Source organism: Bufo gargarizans, chromosome 1 (assembly GCF_014858855.1).
Source record: "Bufo gargarizans isolate SCDJY-AF-19 chromosome 1, ASM1485885v1, whole genome shotgun sequence".
NCBI classification, from domain to species: Eukaryota; Metazoa; Chordata; class Amphibia; order Anura; family Bufonidae; genus Bufo; species Bufo gargarizans.
The window spans coordinates 501,197,554-501,214,594 of NC_058080.1; the positions used below are offsets into that span (position 1 = coordinate 501,197,554).

The window sequence follows — 17,041 nt, forward strand, 5'->3', positions numbered from 1 at the left end:
CAGTTTTCTATTGTGTCAGATTGTGTCAGAGAAAACGGATCTGTCCTGACACACAATTTAAGTCAATAGGGACGGATCCGTTTTCTCTGACACAATCTGGCGTTTGGCTCAGTTTCGTCAAGTGGACAGCAAAACACTGCAGGAAGCGTTTTGGTGGCCGCCTCCAGAGCGGAATGGTGGCTGATTGGAGGCAAACTGATGTATTCTGAGCGGATCCATATCCATTCAGAATGCATTAGGGCAAAACTGATCCGTTTTGGACCGCTTGTGAGAGCCCTGAACGGATCTCACAAATGTAAAGCCAAAACACTAGTGTGAAAGTAAACTTAGTAGAAGGATAGATCTACACAATTGCATAACATTCAGTGTTATGGACTCTGTCTCGGGAAATGGAATTACTGTCACATGAAAATGTTCTTTTCTGTTGAATTGCATGACAGTGCACAAAAGGTGTAGCCTGCTGCATTGTTAGGTGACATCGCAGTCACACCGAGTCACACGCATTGTCCAATGTAATATAGAACTTGCATGACTGTGTCGGACTGGGGTGCCTATGGCCCACCAGTAAAATTCATTCTGGGGGCCCAATGGACAGCTACATGCAAATACTACCTGCTCACATAGTGGCAGGCAGCAGCGAAACGGTCAAAATAATTATGGGGTTCTTCTAGCAGTTTCAAGAAGGCAGAACTCTTGGAAAAGAAGTTAGGCGGTCATTTATCAAGCTGAAATACACCTAAATTAGTGGCATTTCAGGCGCAGACCGATGCCCCGCAATCTGCGACTTCTCCCCACTCACCAGGTCTAAAAAAGTGGAGCTTCATATTTTTATAACTTTTGCCGATCCACCGCCAGCTTAGCGGTTTATTAAGACCGGCATCTAAAATGCCGGTGTTCTGCCAGATCTCTATACCTTGCGAAAAGTCTGGGGTAGGGAGATCTGATGCAACATTTTGCGCTGCTAAATCTCTATACCCCTAAGTGCGCACGCGCGGTGCACGAAGTACTTCTATCGCGGCACTGCAATGATTCTTTGCTAAGCCGAAGAATGTGCGCCCGGTGAATGTGCGCTTGCGCAGTGCCGCGTACACCCTCCTCCAGCTGATTCATGTGCGGCTGCGTCACTTCCGGTATAGACTTTTTGCAAGGTAAAGAGATCTAGCAGAACACCGGTCTTTATAAATGTGCCCCTTAGTGCCTATTGCAGGGATGGCCAACCCGAGGCTCTCCAGCTGTTGCAAAACTACAACTCCCAGCATTCCCAGACTGCCTACAGCAGGGCATGGTGGGAATTGTAGTTTTACAACAGCTGGAGAGCCGCAGGTTGGCCATGCCTGGCCTATTGGTATGTACAGTAGTGCAGTCAGTCTACTGTGCCATGTGCCCTATACAAATACAAGGGTTGGGGGACTGGGGCCTACTCTTGTTCAGGGGCCCACAGGAGGTTTCACATGTTACCCTGTGGTTCAATCCAAGCCTGTGGCAAGATAATTCGTGTGGTGGTACCTTATCATCAGCTCAACCTCTGCATAAACTAACAGGACCTCACCCAAAACAGGAAACTCCCAATCTTTCAATGCTGAGTACACTTTTTGATGGATTAGCACATTGTGCTTTTAAAACTAAAGAACACTGAAATGTTTCTGTGGTTTAGAGACTTGCAGAGTAATGCCGGCTCAATCCTGTTAAATATCTGCAGATTATTCCAAAAATCCCACTTAAGAATTCCATTGTTCTGTCCATTCTTTAAACTTCATTGTGTAATGTGCCCATATTTCTGACCACACGTCTCCAAGGTATGAAATCGTGTTCAGTGCGTCAAACATGGCGATGAGGGGCAGCCTCAAAATCTAGCTGTAACACAGAATACGTACTATAGGTCCAGTACTAAAAGCTCTAGTTGTGCAAAGGTTAATGAGTGCTGGCAGGGGAAGCGGCAGTGATGCAGGACAGGCGTGTACTGATCACACACAATGACAGGAAGGACATAGGAGTCCACAAGCCCCCACTCCCTGCTGAACCATCATCTATAGTGGAGAAGGAAGGGGGGGTCAAGCTTAGAATATGCAGATCATTGCACCTTTTTTTTATCACAGTTCTTCTTTATCCTCCCACAACTTTTTAGTATCACTTCCGAGAGACTGGCAAGACCTTTCACACCCACGTAGAGAAGATGGTCTGAAAGATACCTGCTGGGTATATTATTTCTATACAAGTTATGAGAATGTCTCTATCACTTCTGGTGATTAACCGGTTAAACAACTTAGTGAAAGGAAGACCTAAACACATTTACATTCTGGTTTCCGAGACAGATCCTGAGCATGAGGGTTGTTTCTCTCCCCACAGTGCTGGCACATTATAAATGATGCCAATTATCCCACCATTGTTCTGCTGATACTCGGCTTGGCATACTAATAATAGCTTTCACAATCAATGCTACCATCATAGCCTCTTGTCTGATGTTCCTTTAAACAGGAAAGAGCCCCCTCCACCCTGCAACATACTTTAATCCTTGAGAAAGAGGGGTAAAGGTCAGACCCCACCTTTAGCAGGAAAGTGCCAGATGAGATGGAGAAATGCCATAACTAGGGTGGCACGAAGCCTTGACAGCTCTTGCAAGGTTTAACATATGTATGTCTACCCAAGCCTCCGTGGTAACATGATTGGGTTATACTAACTGATTGACTACGTGCCTTGAATCATTGACCTAACGTAGACCACTTTAGATAGCACACACTGAGACAGACTGGTGTATGACCCCACAATGACTGCCAGAAATAGCTGAAACTAAATTTATCACATTATTTTTGGCCATGCTGCAAATTTGAGTCTGCAGGTGACCACCAACTGCTACTCAAGCGAGTCGTGTGCCACAGTGACAAGGTTATGTTGCTCTGCAACGTCTCCTGGATGCTTCCATGTAGTCAACATGAAAAACACTTCTGAACCACCACAGTTAGAGTGGACCTATCACTATGAAAAGGCTATTCTACCCCCCAGCGCCCTGTGATAGAGCAGATGATATAGAATTGTGTGTAAACGTTTAAGGGTACATTCACACTAGAGTTGTTACAATCCGGCAGGCAGTTCTGGCAATGGAACTGCCTGCCAACCGTATACAAACGGATAGCTTTTTTTCCGGTATTTACATTTTTACAAAGATCAAAAGCCAAACTAGCTCCTTCTATATCCCGGCGCATGCGCAGACCGGAAAACCATATCCGGAAATTTACGGAAAACTTGGTACCGGATCAGGCATTAATACATCTCAATGGAAATTAATGCTGGATCCGGCAAGTGCGGCATTGTTCCGGTATTTTGTCCGGAAAAAGAACCGCAGCAAGCTGCGCGATTTTGTCCGGTCAAATACCGTAAAAGGAACAGAATAGAAGACATCCTGATGCTTACTGAACGGATTGCTTTCCATTCAGAATGCATTAGGACAAACCGGATGCATTCTTTTCCGTATTTCAATACCGAAAAAGAATAACGCTAGCGTGAAAGTACCCTAAGGCTAGTTTCACGTTAACGTTAAAATCTTCTGGCAGAGGAACAGCCTGCCGGAGTTCATTGCATCTGGCGTAGCCAGAACGGGCTGGGGGGCCACCAGACCCCATTAACTGCTATGGTGGGGATCCAGCCTGTTTCCAGCATTAGTGCCAGGATTGGGCTGGACAAAATCCGGTGCCTGCAGCTAGTGTTCAGTGAATTGATGTCCAAAAAGTTGACTACTTTGATCCGAATTTCAGGGGAAATTTGATTTGCCGGAGATGCCGAATTTCCTCGTGCTTCGTGGTAACAAATCGATTTTCCCTGAATGGCAGGTAAAAAAAAATTAATTATACTTACCTCATCGGCCTCCACCATCTTGATTGAAGATCTTGCACGAAATCACAGGCCGTGCAACATTTTGCTGTAGATCTTCAATCAAGATGGAGGTGGCCGGCTTGTCGCGATCAAATGGCTGAGGTAAGTATTAGATATCGCTTCAGCTACGAATGCGGCATCTGAGTGGTAGTATGGCGATTGTGCCGCTCCCTGTCATTGCACCCACTACTTACAAAGAAATACGCTTTAGTAAAATTCAGCAAAGCAGCCGAATCAGATTTTACAATACTTCGCCCATCGCTACTTGCAGTGTTTTTGTCCGGCTGAATCCCCAGTACTAATCGGGTCCCATTATAGTCAGTGGGTTCCAGCGGGGAAAGGCAGTATACAATTATCTACAATGAAGATTTTAACGTTAGTGTGAAACTAGCCTGACTTAGGCAGACTCACTCATTGAGTGACAACCTTTCCCGGATGAGTATGCATACAGTGATGGTTGTCAATCACTGCTTAGGGCCAGCTACTGGACTCCTAAGCTTTGGAAGAGCAGACATTTCAGTCAATTCGTTACAAATGATTCTGAATTATACCCATAAACTAGATATCAGTCTGCTCAGCTCCTCCCGCTCTATAGATATCAGCAGATTGGACCGCATGTTTAACTTTGACAGGTTCCCTTTAATTCGGCGCAGGCGCTCTGAGAGAAGGACGCTCGCTTCCTGAGCACTTCCTCAGTGCGCCTGCGCCAGTGAGGTCACCCGAAAGATGACGTCATCGGCACAGGCGCCCTGAGGAAGTGCTGAGGAAGCGAGCGTCCTTCTCTCAGAGCACCTGCGCCGAATGAGGTGCAGGCACGCGATTTGAATTGCAGACAGGGCCAGCCGGAGGACGAGAGCGCTCGCTGGCCCTGTCAATCAGCAGGAGGAGGGGGCGTTTTTTTAAAGGAGGATACGGCGGCTACCAGCAAGTAGACGCCCTTCTTGCTGGTAGAGAGGTAATTTACATATTATAAAAGTGCCGTTTTTTAAGAAACTAGCCAACAGAAAAGGGTAAGAGCCCTATATATTGAAAAATCGCAGTATAAGGATTTTACTTAGCCTAAAAAAAAATATGACTTTTGGGGGGTGACAGAAGCCCTTTAAGGAAAGACCATGCCATATTGTTCATATGGCCTCTATATAAATAGAAGTACATAACGGAAGTAAAGCTAAAGAAATACTAAATACATTCAGGGCTAAACACGGAATCCCTTGCAACTGTTAGAAGTCGAAAATAGAATATTTGCCCTCCTGTCAACACCCTCCCTTACTCAGAGTTAACCCCCGTCCACCTACACCTTGGGCCCCAGTGTGCCCTCTTCTGTCCCTGTACCATACAGTTACCGCTGTGTCTATATTCATTAGCAGATGAAGCATGACAAAGCATTCTGGGAAACTTCTCGGGTCTCCATGAGCGAAGGGACTTTAATTAGTGACAATTCCAGCAGTGAAAGAATAGAAAAGCAAACTCCCATGGTGCGTGGAATGAAACAGAAAAGTCGGGGACAGAGGTGGCTAAGAGCTTTTGTGCGGTTTTAGGCTGGCGTGACAGAATTGCACATACTACTTAGATGAAGTATTACAGCAGGTCTACACATTGTAAGGCATGATTTTGGATCTCAGCACATTAAGGGCTCATTCAGACGGCCGTATGTTTTGTTCCACACCCGTTCCCCAATTTTGTGGAACGGGTGCGGACCCATTCATTTGGCCGCAAAAGATGCAGACAGCAGACCGTGTGCTGTCCGCATCCGTTGTTCCGTTCCGCGGCCCCGCAAAAAATATAGAGCATGTGCTATACTTGTCCGCAATTGCAGACAAGAATAGGCATTTTCTATCAAAGTGACGGCCATGTCCTGTATCCGTGTTTTGCGGATCCGCAATTTGCGGACCGCAAAACACATACAGTCGTGTGAATGTAGCCTAAAGGTTACATGAGTATGGTGCTCAATCCAGTCTTTGAGTAACACATAGGCCTCATGCACACGGCCGTTGTTTTGGTTCACTTCAATGGGCCGCAAAAGATGCGGACAGCACACAGAGTGCTCTGTTCCGTGGCCCCGCCAAAAAAAATATAACATGTCCTAGTCTTGTCCGTGCTTTGCGGACAAGAATAGGTAGTTATATGTAAAGGCTGTCCGTGTTTTGCGGATCCTCGATTTGTGTGCATGAGGCCATATTGGTTTCTTCAGTGATAAGATTTTGTTTCAGCAAATACTATAGGGACTCGCCGGATGAAAGGATGTTTCTGCACTTTTATCCACCCTTCTTCAGGCCCGTGAGGCGCTCGTGTATCCAGATATCAGCATGATGCACAATGGCGGCTCTTGCTATAGGTTCTTTTAAAATGTAATATCACCTTGAAGCTACTTTACCGAATACAGGGAGTGCAGAATTATTAGGCAAGTTGTATTTTTGAGGATTCATTTTATTATTGAACAACAACCATGTTCTCAATGAACCCAAAAAACTCATTAATATCAAAGCTGAATATTTTTGGAAGTAGTTTTTAGTTTGTTTTTAGTTTTAGCTATTTTAGGGGGATATCTGTGTGTGCAGGTGAATATTACTGTACATAATTATTAGGCAACTTAACAAAAAACAAATATATACCCATTTTAATTATTTATTTTTACCAGTGAAACCAATATAACATCTCAACATTCACAAATATACATTTCTGACATTCAAAAACAAAACAAAAACAAATCAGTGACCAATACAGCCACCTTTCTTTGCAAGGACACTCAAAAGCCTGCCATCCATGGATTCTGTCAGTGTTTTGATCTGTTCACCATCAACATTGCGTGCAGCAGCAACCACAGCCTCCCAGACACTGTTCAGAGAGGTGTACTGTTTTCCCTCCTTGTAAATCTCACATTTGATGATGGACCACAGGTTCTCAATGGGGTTCAGATCAGGTGAACAAGGAGGCCATGTCATTAGATTTTCTTCTTTTATACCCTTTCTTGCCAGCCACGTTGTGGAGTACTTGGACGCGTGTGATGGAGCATTATCCTGCATGAAAATCATGTTTTTCTTACCTTGCAGACTTCTTCCTGTACCACTGCTTGAAGAAGGTGTCTTCCAGAAACTGGCAGTAGGACTGGGAGTTGAGCTTGACTCCATCCTCAACCCAAAAAGGCCCCACAAGCTCATATTTGATGATACCAGCCCAAACCAGTACTCCACCTCCACCTTGCTGGCGTCTGAGTCGGACTGGAGCTCTCTGCCCTTTACCAATCCAGCCATCTGGCCCATCAAGACTCACTCTCATTTCATCAGTCCATAAAACCTTAGAAAAATCAGTCTTGAGATATTTCTTGGCCCAGTCTTGACGTTTCAGCTTGTGTGTCTTGTTCAGTGGTGGTCGTCTTTCAGCCTTTCTTACCTTGGCCATGTCTCTGAGTATTGCACACCTTGTGCTTTTGGGCACTCCAGTGATTTTGCAGCTCTGAAATATGGCCAAACTGGTGGCAAGTGGCATCTTGGCAGCTGCACGCTTGACTTTTCTCAGTTCATGGGCAGTTATTTTGCGCCTTGGTTTTTCCACACGCTTCTTGCGACCCTGTTGACTATTTTGAATGAAACGCTTGATTGTTCGATGATCACGCTTCAGAAGCTTTGCAATTTTAAGAGTGATGCATCCCTCTGCAAGATATCTCACTATTTTTGACTTTTCTGAGCCAGTCAAGTCCTTCTTTTGACCCATTTTGCCAAAGGAAAGGAAGTTGCCTAATAATTATGCACACCTGATATTAGGTGTTGATGTCATTAGACCACACCCCTTCTCATTACAGAGATGCACATCACCTAATATGCTTAATTGGTAGTAGGCTTTCGAGCCTATACAGCTTGGAGTAAGACAACATGCATAAAGAGGATGATGTGGTCAAAATACTCATTTGCCTAATAATTCTGCACGTAGTGTATATTCAGGAAACTGCAGACATAGAATATCGCTCGTAGCTATAGGGGAAGCAGAGGAAGCGGCTGCTGTGGGGCCCTGACCCAGGAGGAAGACTCCTCTGTCAGGGCCCCCTCAACAGTATTACACAGCAGTACAACACTAGATGGTGGAGTAATGGAGGGAAATCCATTTCCCAACAGATCTCTATCCATCAGCAGAGTCCAATGAATGTGAGGTAGTAGTGGGAAATGTCAGGGTGGATTCACCCATAGGCCTCATGCACACAACTGTTGTTGTGTTCCGTTCCGCAAAATGGGGTTCCGTTGTTCCGTGATCCGTTTCTGTTTTTTTTTCCGTGTGTCTTCCTTTATTTTTGGAGGACCACCAGACATAAAGGAAAGTAAAAAAAGTCAGGTTTGCCATGCAAATGATAGGAAAAAAACGGACGTGGACGCAGGGACGCGGATGACAATTTTTTGTGCCTCCGCGGTTTTTTGTGGTCCCATTGACTTGAATGGGGCCGCAAACCGTGTTCCGCGAAAATAATAGGACAGGTTATATTTTTTTGACGGACTGGAACCACGGATCACGGACGCGGATGACAAACGGTGCATTAGCCGAGTTTTCAACGGACCCATTGAAAGTCAATGGGTCCGCAGAAAATCACGAAAAACGGAACAACGGACACGGAATAAAACAACGGTCATGTGCATGAGGCCATAGCATAATGTTATGCTTTAGATAAATCTGTCTCAGGCCACTTTCAGACTGTCAGTATCTGGTCAGTGTTTGATCAGTGATTTCCATCACTGAGTATGAAGCCTACACAGAGATGAGGTATGATGGAAATATTTGAACCTGCACCTGGTTTTGGCTCACAATCATTGATGGAAATCCCTGATCAAACACTGACTGTGTAAAAGAAGCCTAACGTGGGTTTAGATGCAGATTTGCAACAGATTTTACTCATTGCAGAAAATCCACATCCAAATATAATACACATTTAAAGGGGTATTCCAGTTGTTTCACGTTATCCCCTATGTACAGGCTAGGGGATAACTATTAGATCGGTGGGGTATTTGGTTCTCCTGGGACAACATTTTGTGCTGCACTACAATATTCCCTACTTCTATTGACCCTGCCTTCAACATGGGGCCACTTCAAGTTTTTTGTTTTGTTTTGTTTTTTGTATCCAGGGCCACTCTATGTTCCCAGTCTGCCCCTGAGGGCAGCAATCATCATCTTAATTCTTAACGAGTTAAGTAAACAATAGCAAGAAACTTTTCATTGACTTTTTCAATGGCTTTTGTGATGTGATAGTGCGCCTTGATGTGATATCACACTCAAGTTTCGAACTGCTCTATCTGTACACACATGGATTGTTACCTATTCAGCACTTTAGCCTCCAGAACTGATGGGAGTAACCCTCCCTTCTAGATCACCACCTGGGGCATGCAAATGTGTGCCGGCCGTGCCCGTATTGCGTCACTTAAATGGGTCTGCAATCCGGAACATACGGAGCGGAAGGCCATGGAAACACTACAGAGCGCTTCCATGGCATTTCTGTCCGTGTCTCCACACCGTAAATGCAGTATTTTTTTGCTCTTCGGAAGTAATGCGGTTCTCAATGCACGGAACAGGCGGCACACACTCATGTGCATGAAGCCATGGGCTGCATTCACAGGACAGTAAAAAAATGGACGTTACAAAATGGATAAACTGTTTTTCATGGCCATTTTGCATCCATGTGTGCATCTATTTTCTAGTCGTTTATCAGTTTTTACTATCCATATTTAACAGACGTTTTTTAAAACATGACATAATGTGACGTCACAATGCTGGGAGCATCAGGTCCTGCTGCCTCCAGTGTGGAGCAAGTGTTCTCTCTCGCTCAAGTGGACACCAGAGACCCCCGCGATCAGCTGTTTGAGAAGGCATTAATGGCCTGGGTGGGGCTAAGCTCTGTTCACTTGAATGGCGCCAAGGCCATTGATACTAGTCGTGACGTCACTGGGCCTGCGGTAAAGAGCAAGAAGGCCGCGGCGCTACTGCCAGCGCTGCTGCCTTCTCAAACAGCTGATCGGCGGGGGGTCCCGGGTGTCGGACCCCTGCCGATCAGATGCTGATGATCTATCCAGAGGATAGATCATCAGCTTAAAAAACTGCAGAACCATACAGATACTCTCCACCCCTCCCTTTCCCGTCCCTCCCTGCTGATCCTTCTGTGTTGTCCTCCCCTCGTCGTGTGTATTTTAGTCTGTCTACGTGTTCACCGGGATTCCCCCGGATTCTTTGTTCTTTTCCTTTACTAGAGATATACACTGACTGTATTCATTGTGAGACCACCTGCATATTATCTGCCTTTTACTTTCTTTGTTCTGATACACGAAACTGGTGGATTAGTATTGAAACAATATATGTTATATCCGATATGTGATGCTCAATCCATTTCACACCTTTTTGGTGTAGTTTGCTACATATACCTACCTGAATAAAAAGTTTGTGAACCATAAAAAACTGCAGAACCCCTTTAATATTGATGACCTATCTTCAGGATAGGTCATCAATATCAGATCGGCAAGGGTCCGACACCCGGCACCCCCACCGATCAGCTCATTGTAGAGAAAGGTGCATGCATGCGAGCGCTGCCTTTCCTTCATTGTTTACCTGCTCGCTGTAGACATCGCAGCCACGAGCAGGTGTAATTACAAGCCATCCTATTCACTTCAGTGGGACAGCTCCTTCCTATTCAAGTGTATAGGAACTAGCATCCCATAAAAGTGAATGGGGTGGCTTCTTGTAATTACACCTGCTCGCGGCTGAGAAGGGAAGGCAGTGCCCACATGGAGCGCGGCCCTCTCTTCAACCAGTTGAAATTGATGACCTATCCTAAGGATACTTACAGAATCATTGCACGATCTACTGCCAGTAAAAGACGATTTAGATGCCTAGACAAACTGTCCAATTGCCTGACAAATGAGCGGTTCACTCGTTCATCGCTAATAGTCGGCACCTTTATACCACCAGATAATCGCTTACGAGTCAAAGCCCTTCCTTTATATTTATCAAAACTATCAAATTAATTTCTGGCTTTGGCTCAGTAAACTGCCACTAAATCTGTGTGTGATTCCAGCATTACAGAAGAAACTGGGACTGTCAGTGACCTCCAAGTGCTGTGTACATAAGCGTTCTACCTACCGTATTAAAATCCAGGGCACAACTATAAACCTTGTTGTGGCAAAGCAATGCTCAGATGATCATAAATGTTAATGTTTATTTGGGTGTGGTGTTGAGAAGCAACCATTGAAAACACAATGGGTAACACAATAGGGGAGCTTTATTAAGACTAGCCTTTCATATTCCAGTCTTAAAGGGAGTTTCAGGAATTTTTATATTGATAGTCTATCCTTAGCAAAGGTCATCAATATCACATCTGACTCCTCCAACAATTAGCTGTTTTAGTTCTAGCTCCAGATCTACACAGCTCCAATGATTGTGTATTGGAAGAAGCTAGTTCCTGTAGCACTAACCATTCACTTGCTATTCAGTGACAAAGCTGTGTAGGTCCAGCACCAATGACCAGCGCTGCAGCTACTGCACAACAGCTGTTTATTCGAGGTGCCAGGAGTCAGACCTCCATCAATCTGATAATTTGATATTGCAAATTTATTAAAAAGGAAACATTTTAATTTTGCATGGACATAAGTATTCAGACCATTAGCTATGACACTTGAAATTTAGCTCTGGGGCCTCCCATTTCTCTTGATCATCTTTGAGATGTTTCTACATCCTGACTGGAGCCCACCTGTGGTAAATTCAGCTGATTGGTCATGATTTGAAAAGACACACCCCTGTCTATACAAGGTCTCAACTGACAATGACTCAACATATCAAAGTTAAAACCAAGCCACGGGGAAGAAAGAACTGCCTGTAGAGCTCAAAGAAGGATTGTGTGGCGGCACAGATCGGGAGAAGGGTACAATAAATATCTCCTGCATAGAAGGTTTCCAAGAGTACAGTGGTCTCCATGATTTTTAAATGGAAGACGTTTGGAACAACCAGGACTCTTCCTAGAGCTGGCCTCCCCACCAAACTGTCATTGGGGGAGAATAACCTTGGTGAGAGAGATTAACAAGAAACTCAATGGTCACTCTGGCTGAGCTCCAAACTTCCCATGTGCAGATGGGAGAAACTTCCAGAACTGCATCACTCTGTCCAAATCTGAACCTTATGTCAGGGTGGCATAAAAGAAGCCTCTCCTTGGTAGCGGACAGAAAGACTGGTCAGAGTTGAAGTAAAGCTTAATGCAGCAAAGTACAGAGATATCCTTAATGAAAACCTGATCCAGAGCACTCTGGATCTCAGACTGAGCCAAAGGTTCACCTTCCACAAGGACACTGACTCTAAGCAAACATAGGAGTGGCTTAGGTAAAACTATGTGAATGTCCTTGACAGGCCCAGCCAGAGCCCCGACTTGAACCCAATCAACCATCTCTGGAGAGACATGAAAATGGCTGTCCATTGATGATCCCCATCCAACTTGACAGAGCTTGAGAGGATCTGCAGAGAAGAATGGTAAAAAAAATCCCCAAATCCAGGTGTGCAAACCTTGTGACATCATACCCAGGAAGACTGGAAGCTGTAATCGCTGCGAAAGGTGCTTCGAATAAACACACAGGGTAAATACGTTAGGACGTTAATGTTGGAAGGATGTTTTAGTGACAGGGACCGATAAGTGTCTTTCAGGGCAATGACTCGACTTTTAGCCAAGAACAGTTGGTTATCAATAGGGCCACGAGCCCCATGACCTTATGCCTGATGAGCGGAAGTTTTAGTTTTCTGGGGGGTATTATCTCTCCTTGGGGAGACAGCGCCTTAGTCGACTCCTCTGGAATTCTACGAAGAAAGGGATGAAAATGAACTCTTAACAAGTTTTTGTTGGCACATCTACGTACATGCTCCTCGGATATGAAGAAACGTGTTAAGGATGTTGGATCATATATACAGAACCATCCTGTGTTTGACGCCTCTTACCTGTTAAAGGAGAAGGTAATTTGCATGAATCACATCCTTAATGAGAAGGTCATCTGATCATGAGTAATTATGCATTCCAGTGACGAATAATGACTAATTGCTTTGCATTTGCGGCAGAGATGTTCTGGAGCCAGTATGGTGCTGCCCCACAGCTTAATAAATAGTATATAAATTGGTTCCAAACCTATTGATCCCAAATTCACCTCTATATCCATTTTTTGGATTTATGTACCGGTACTTATGTTTTTGGGGATTTTTTATCAGGATTGAAATAAAAGTTAAGTTTTATTTAGGGCGTTAATTTCAATAAATTAAAGTCATAGAGACAGGAAACCAACTCAGTGGAAAACGATAAGTAACTGCGATGGACTGCAGAAAATGAGGCATTACAGAGTGATGCATATTAACATGTGACTAAGGCCTCCTGCACATGACCATATCCGTTCTTTAGTTTGCAAATCGCTGATCCGCAATATGCACATGTGGTCCATGTGCATCCTGGACTTTTTGTGGGCCCCATTGTAAAAATGCCTATTCTTGTTTGTAAAACAGGCAAAACGGACAAGAATAGACCATGTTCTATAATACACAGCCACACGGATGCGGGCAGCACACGACTGACATCCGTGTGCTGTCTGCATCTTTTATGGCCCTATAGAAATGAATGGGTTCACATTCGATAGGCAAAAAATGCTGATCAGATGGGGGCCGAAAATACAATCATGTGAATGAGGCCTAACTAGAAGAACCACAGTAAAGTAAGCCTTCTTTTTCTGTTTCTGTGCATTGTGTGCATGAAAGGAATATTTAAATAGAGACTGTACTTTCAACAAACTGTGCATAAATCAATAGTTCAAATGAATATTTTGTAATATATCTTAGAAGAAAATGCCTCACTTTTGAGTCACTTCTTTTGCTTCTCCACTTCCTGAACTAATCATTCACCCTTAATTTACTGCTACAGACATACATAGCAGCAGGATCTCTGATTCTCTATGTGTGCTGTGTATGTGAGACATTATAGCAGCTAGTCTCTGCCCACTCTGCATCTGAGCTAAGGAACAACTAGGGACAATTACAGATGGAGCCTGAAGAAGGTAAACCAGTGAAAAATGCAGGACACACATCATATAATGGACATATATAGTGTGTGTGCTGTGTATAGGAGACATTATAGCAGCTAGGTCTCTGTCCACTCTGCATCTGAGCTAAGAAACAACTAGGGACAATTAAAGATGGCGTCTCAAGAGGGTAAACCAGTGAAAAATGCAGGATACACATCATATCATGGACAGATATAGTGTTATTCCTCACCTACACACACATCAGGGTATTCTGAAAAGTCACCTGTAATGACAGGAACAATTTAAATAGCCCAGCATGTTTCGTGACAGACAAAATGAAAACAAAAGGAAGCTAATTATAATGTCACTCATGTAGCTTTCTTCTCTTTACAAAGCAGTCCCAAATTTTATTTTTTGTGTAGTCGAAATCCAGCCACTGCTTGATTCCTTCGCATTCAGAAATTGACAGATGTACAGGTAAAAAAATTGATAAATCATCCTATAATTGCGTTGCCTACTTGTTTGTACACAGGATCCATTTTTTTCAAGGTAACTGCAGATAGAACGGAGTTGACTGCGCTCACCGACAACCTGTTCATCACTGAAGCAGCTTCTCCTGTAATCTCTGGTAACCCAACACTCCCAGTTCCTTGTTGCCTCACCACGACTGCTGACCTTTTCATGAATTCTTTTTATCTGACAAAGGGTTAAAAATAGATACCAGAGAGGCGCTATAGTTTGTCTTCTCTAAAGCAGCGACTGGTTTTACCTCATTCCATAGGCCTCTGGCTGTCAGGTAGAGAGCAGATGATTTTTCTGACACCCTCACGTAAAGTTCTGAATCCAGGCTGACTCTTTCCGTCCTGCGTAGGTGAGACTGCGAGCAGGAAACCTGGAGAGAGAGAGATGGCGAAGAGTGAAGAATAGTCCTACTCTCCAGGTAATTATAAAATAAAATAATCCAGAACAAAATAGAACTCGGCAGGGTCTGAAGTGGAGGAAATAAGACCTAAAAATAAGACTGGGTACACAGAAGGCGCTCAAGACGTGTGAAGGATAAAGGAGGCAGGCAGACAGACATTATCAAGTGCAAATAGTTGTGGAAAGAGTGGATGGGCCAGCAGAGACAAGAAGGAGCGGTGAATAGGAGGGAGGTGACAAGGAGCTCATGTCATTCTCCTTTGGGCTTATCTCCAAATGAATCTGGAATTATAAATCAGCAGAGATAAATTGGCTGCATCTTGTGGCGCTCTGCCATTGTCTCTTCAGTAGATGCTTGTAATCATCAGCTCGCACCTCTGCCTGTACGCTCTAGCCCATGCTCCTACATGTCTTTGAAGTTCTCAGCACTCATGTCTGTCTCTTTTCTATCTCTTGTGAGGCATTTGTTCTGATCCACAATGTTTTACCTAGGCTTCTCCGTTCACCCGCCTCTTACCTGTCTCTCTGCTTTCCCTCGGCTAAGCATCTGTGCTTTCTTGCCTGCCTTTATGTCTTCTGCTTTTCATGACATCTAATTAAAATTGAATCAAATGCCCCAGATAGCAAGATAATTATGGATTCCTATTGAGGAGCCTGCACAGTATCACACCTTAATGACTTTGAAGCACATGACTAGACAGATTTAGCTTCATTGCACTTTACCAATGTCCTTGGTATAACTCTTTCCATGCCAGGAAACAAAAAGGCACAAAACCATCCCTTGGCCACTTTTGCAGGCAATTAGCAGACTTTCTTACTGGTATTACATGACTGGCGTCACTGGGCATCCTGTCATGCCAGCTGTAGCACATCCGCTGACATTGTGTGCTGACAAAACAATATAATTATTATTTGTGCTTTTGTGTTTTGCTATGCCAATGCTTAGTTGTGCCCAGCTCTTGGACTGGGGGTAGACTAGCAGGGTGTTTTTGAGCTGAGGTTAGTATAATGGGAGAAAAACAGGCTAGTAGAAATAAGTATGATAACAGTGCAGAAGATATTCACTAGAATTAGGGCAAAAGGTCTGCAAAGGTGGATAGCATAGAAAGTGCTGGGCAGGATGAAGGCGCGCTGGAATAGGCTGTGATATGAGACAGGAGGAAGGCGCCTGTCAGCACACAAGTAGCAGATTGGACTTGAAACGCGATGGAGGTACTTCAGCCGAGCCCTGATTGCATTGGATTAGACCTGGAATATTAGGAGTGTTCTCCAGGACTCAGAAGCACAGCAGGAAGAGTTAAAGGATACACAGGAAACCGCAGGGTGGGTCAGACATCAGACAACAAGAAACAAAGATGGAAAATACTAATAAACTCTGCTAATGACAACTAATTAGCTGTGGAAGGGAAAGGGGGGGGGGCAGGCAACGCAAGGAAGGGAAGGGAAACAAAGAGACTGACAGGGACACACAAACTGAGACATACAGACAACATTAGGAGACATACAGGAAAGGAAAAGAGAGTTGCCACCCAGAGCAATGTGAGAGAGAATGTTTAGTAAGGCAGAAGGAGGGATGAGGATTAGGGAGGGACTCTGAGCTTTGAAGATTCAGTTTAGAGGCAACCTGGAGGCAATCTCGAAGAGAGGCAAGGAGAAAGAAAAGCATTATCTAGCTGGTGTGAGAGGGGGCCAAGCTGATGCTGGGAGGACAAGGACTAGCAGATCCTAACTGGTGAGAAGGTGCTGTGAACTCTGTGGTGTTTGAGGGAATGATGATTGATTTGGGGGCTCTGGACTGTGTTTTCTAGGATGACAATGGATTAGTTCCTGCCGTACATAAAACTTCCTTGAGGAAATCTAATAAGATTGTGAGCTCTTGCAACCAGGATCGGCATGGTCTTTTGTTTCGTTGTTCCTTTCAGTTGAGTTTCGTAGGTTGTTTTATCTCGCTGGCTGGAAGGTATTTGGTATATGTTGGTGCTATATAAATATAAGGTATAAAAATAACAGGACGTGAGGGCAGGATAAGACAGTATATGAGTTCTGATGGTGAAGCAAGATACGTGGTGAAACCTGTGTGAACCTACAGGTTTCTCGGTAAAGATTATGCCCGGCTCTTCAGTTCTGCTCTGCAAGTTACTAACTAGTGAGCTACAGGACTGAATCACTAGTAAAGCAATGGAGTCATACTTTTTATATTAGATTCTTGTCATCAGGGTTGGTCATATGAGTTGATCACCGATGCT

General features: G+C 44.3%; 1 protein-coding gene across 4 annotated transcripts in view; it reads left to right on the top strand.

Annotated features, from left to right (window-relative positions):
• The first annotated feature begins 14,558 nt into the window (after positions 1-14,558).
• ADCY4 (adenylate cyclase 4) overlaps positions 14,559-17,041 on the top strand; it is an 85,336-nt gene continuing 82,853 nt past the window's right edge. The window contains exon 1 of one of the 4 annotated variants that reach the window (XM_044274903.1): positions 14,559-14,814. The gene's annotated coding sequence lies outside the window, so the exon portion shown is untranslated. Of the gene's footprint in view, positions 14,815-15,991; positions 16,119-16,321; positions 16,536-17,041 lie in introns of those variants that run through there. The other 3 variants (XM_044274894.1, XM_044274875.1, XM_044274869.1) reach the window with 3 other exon arrangements.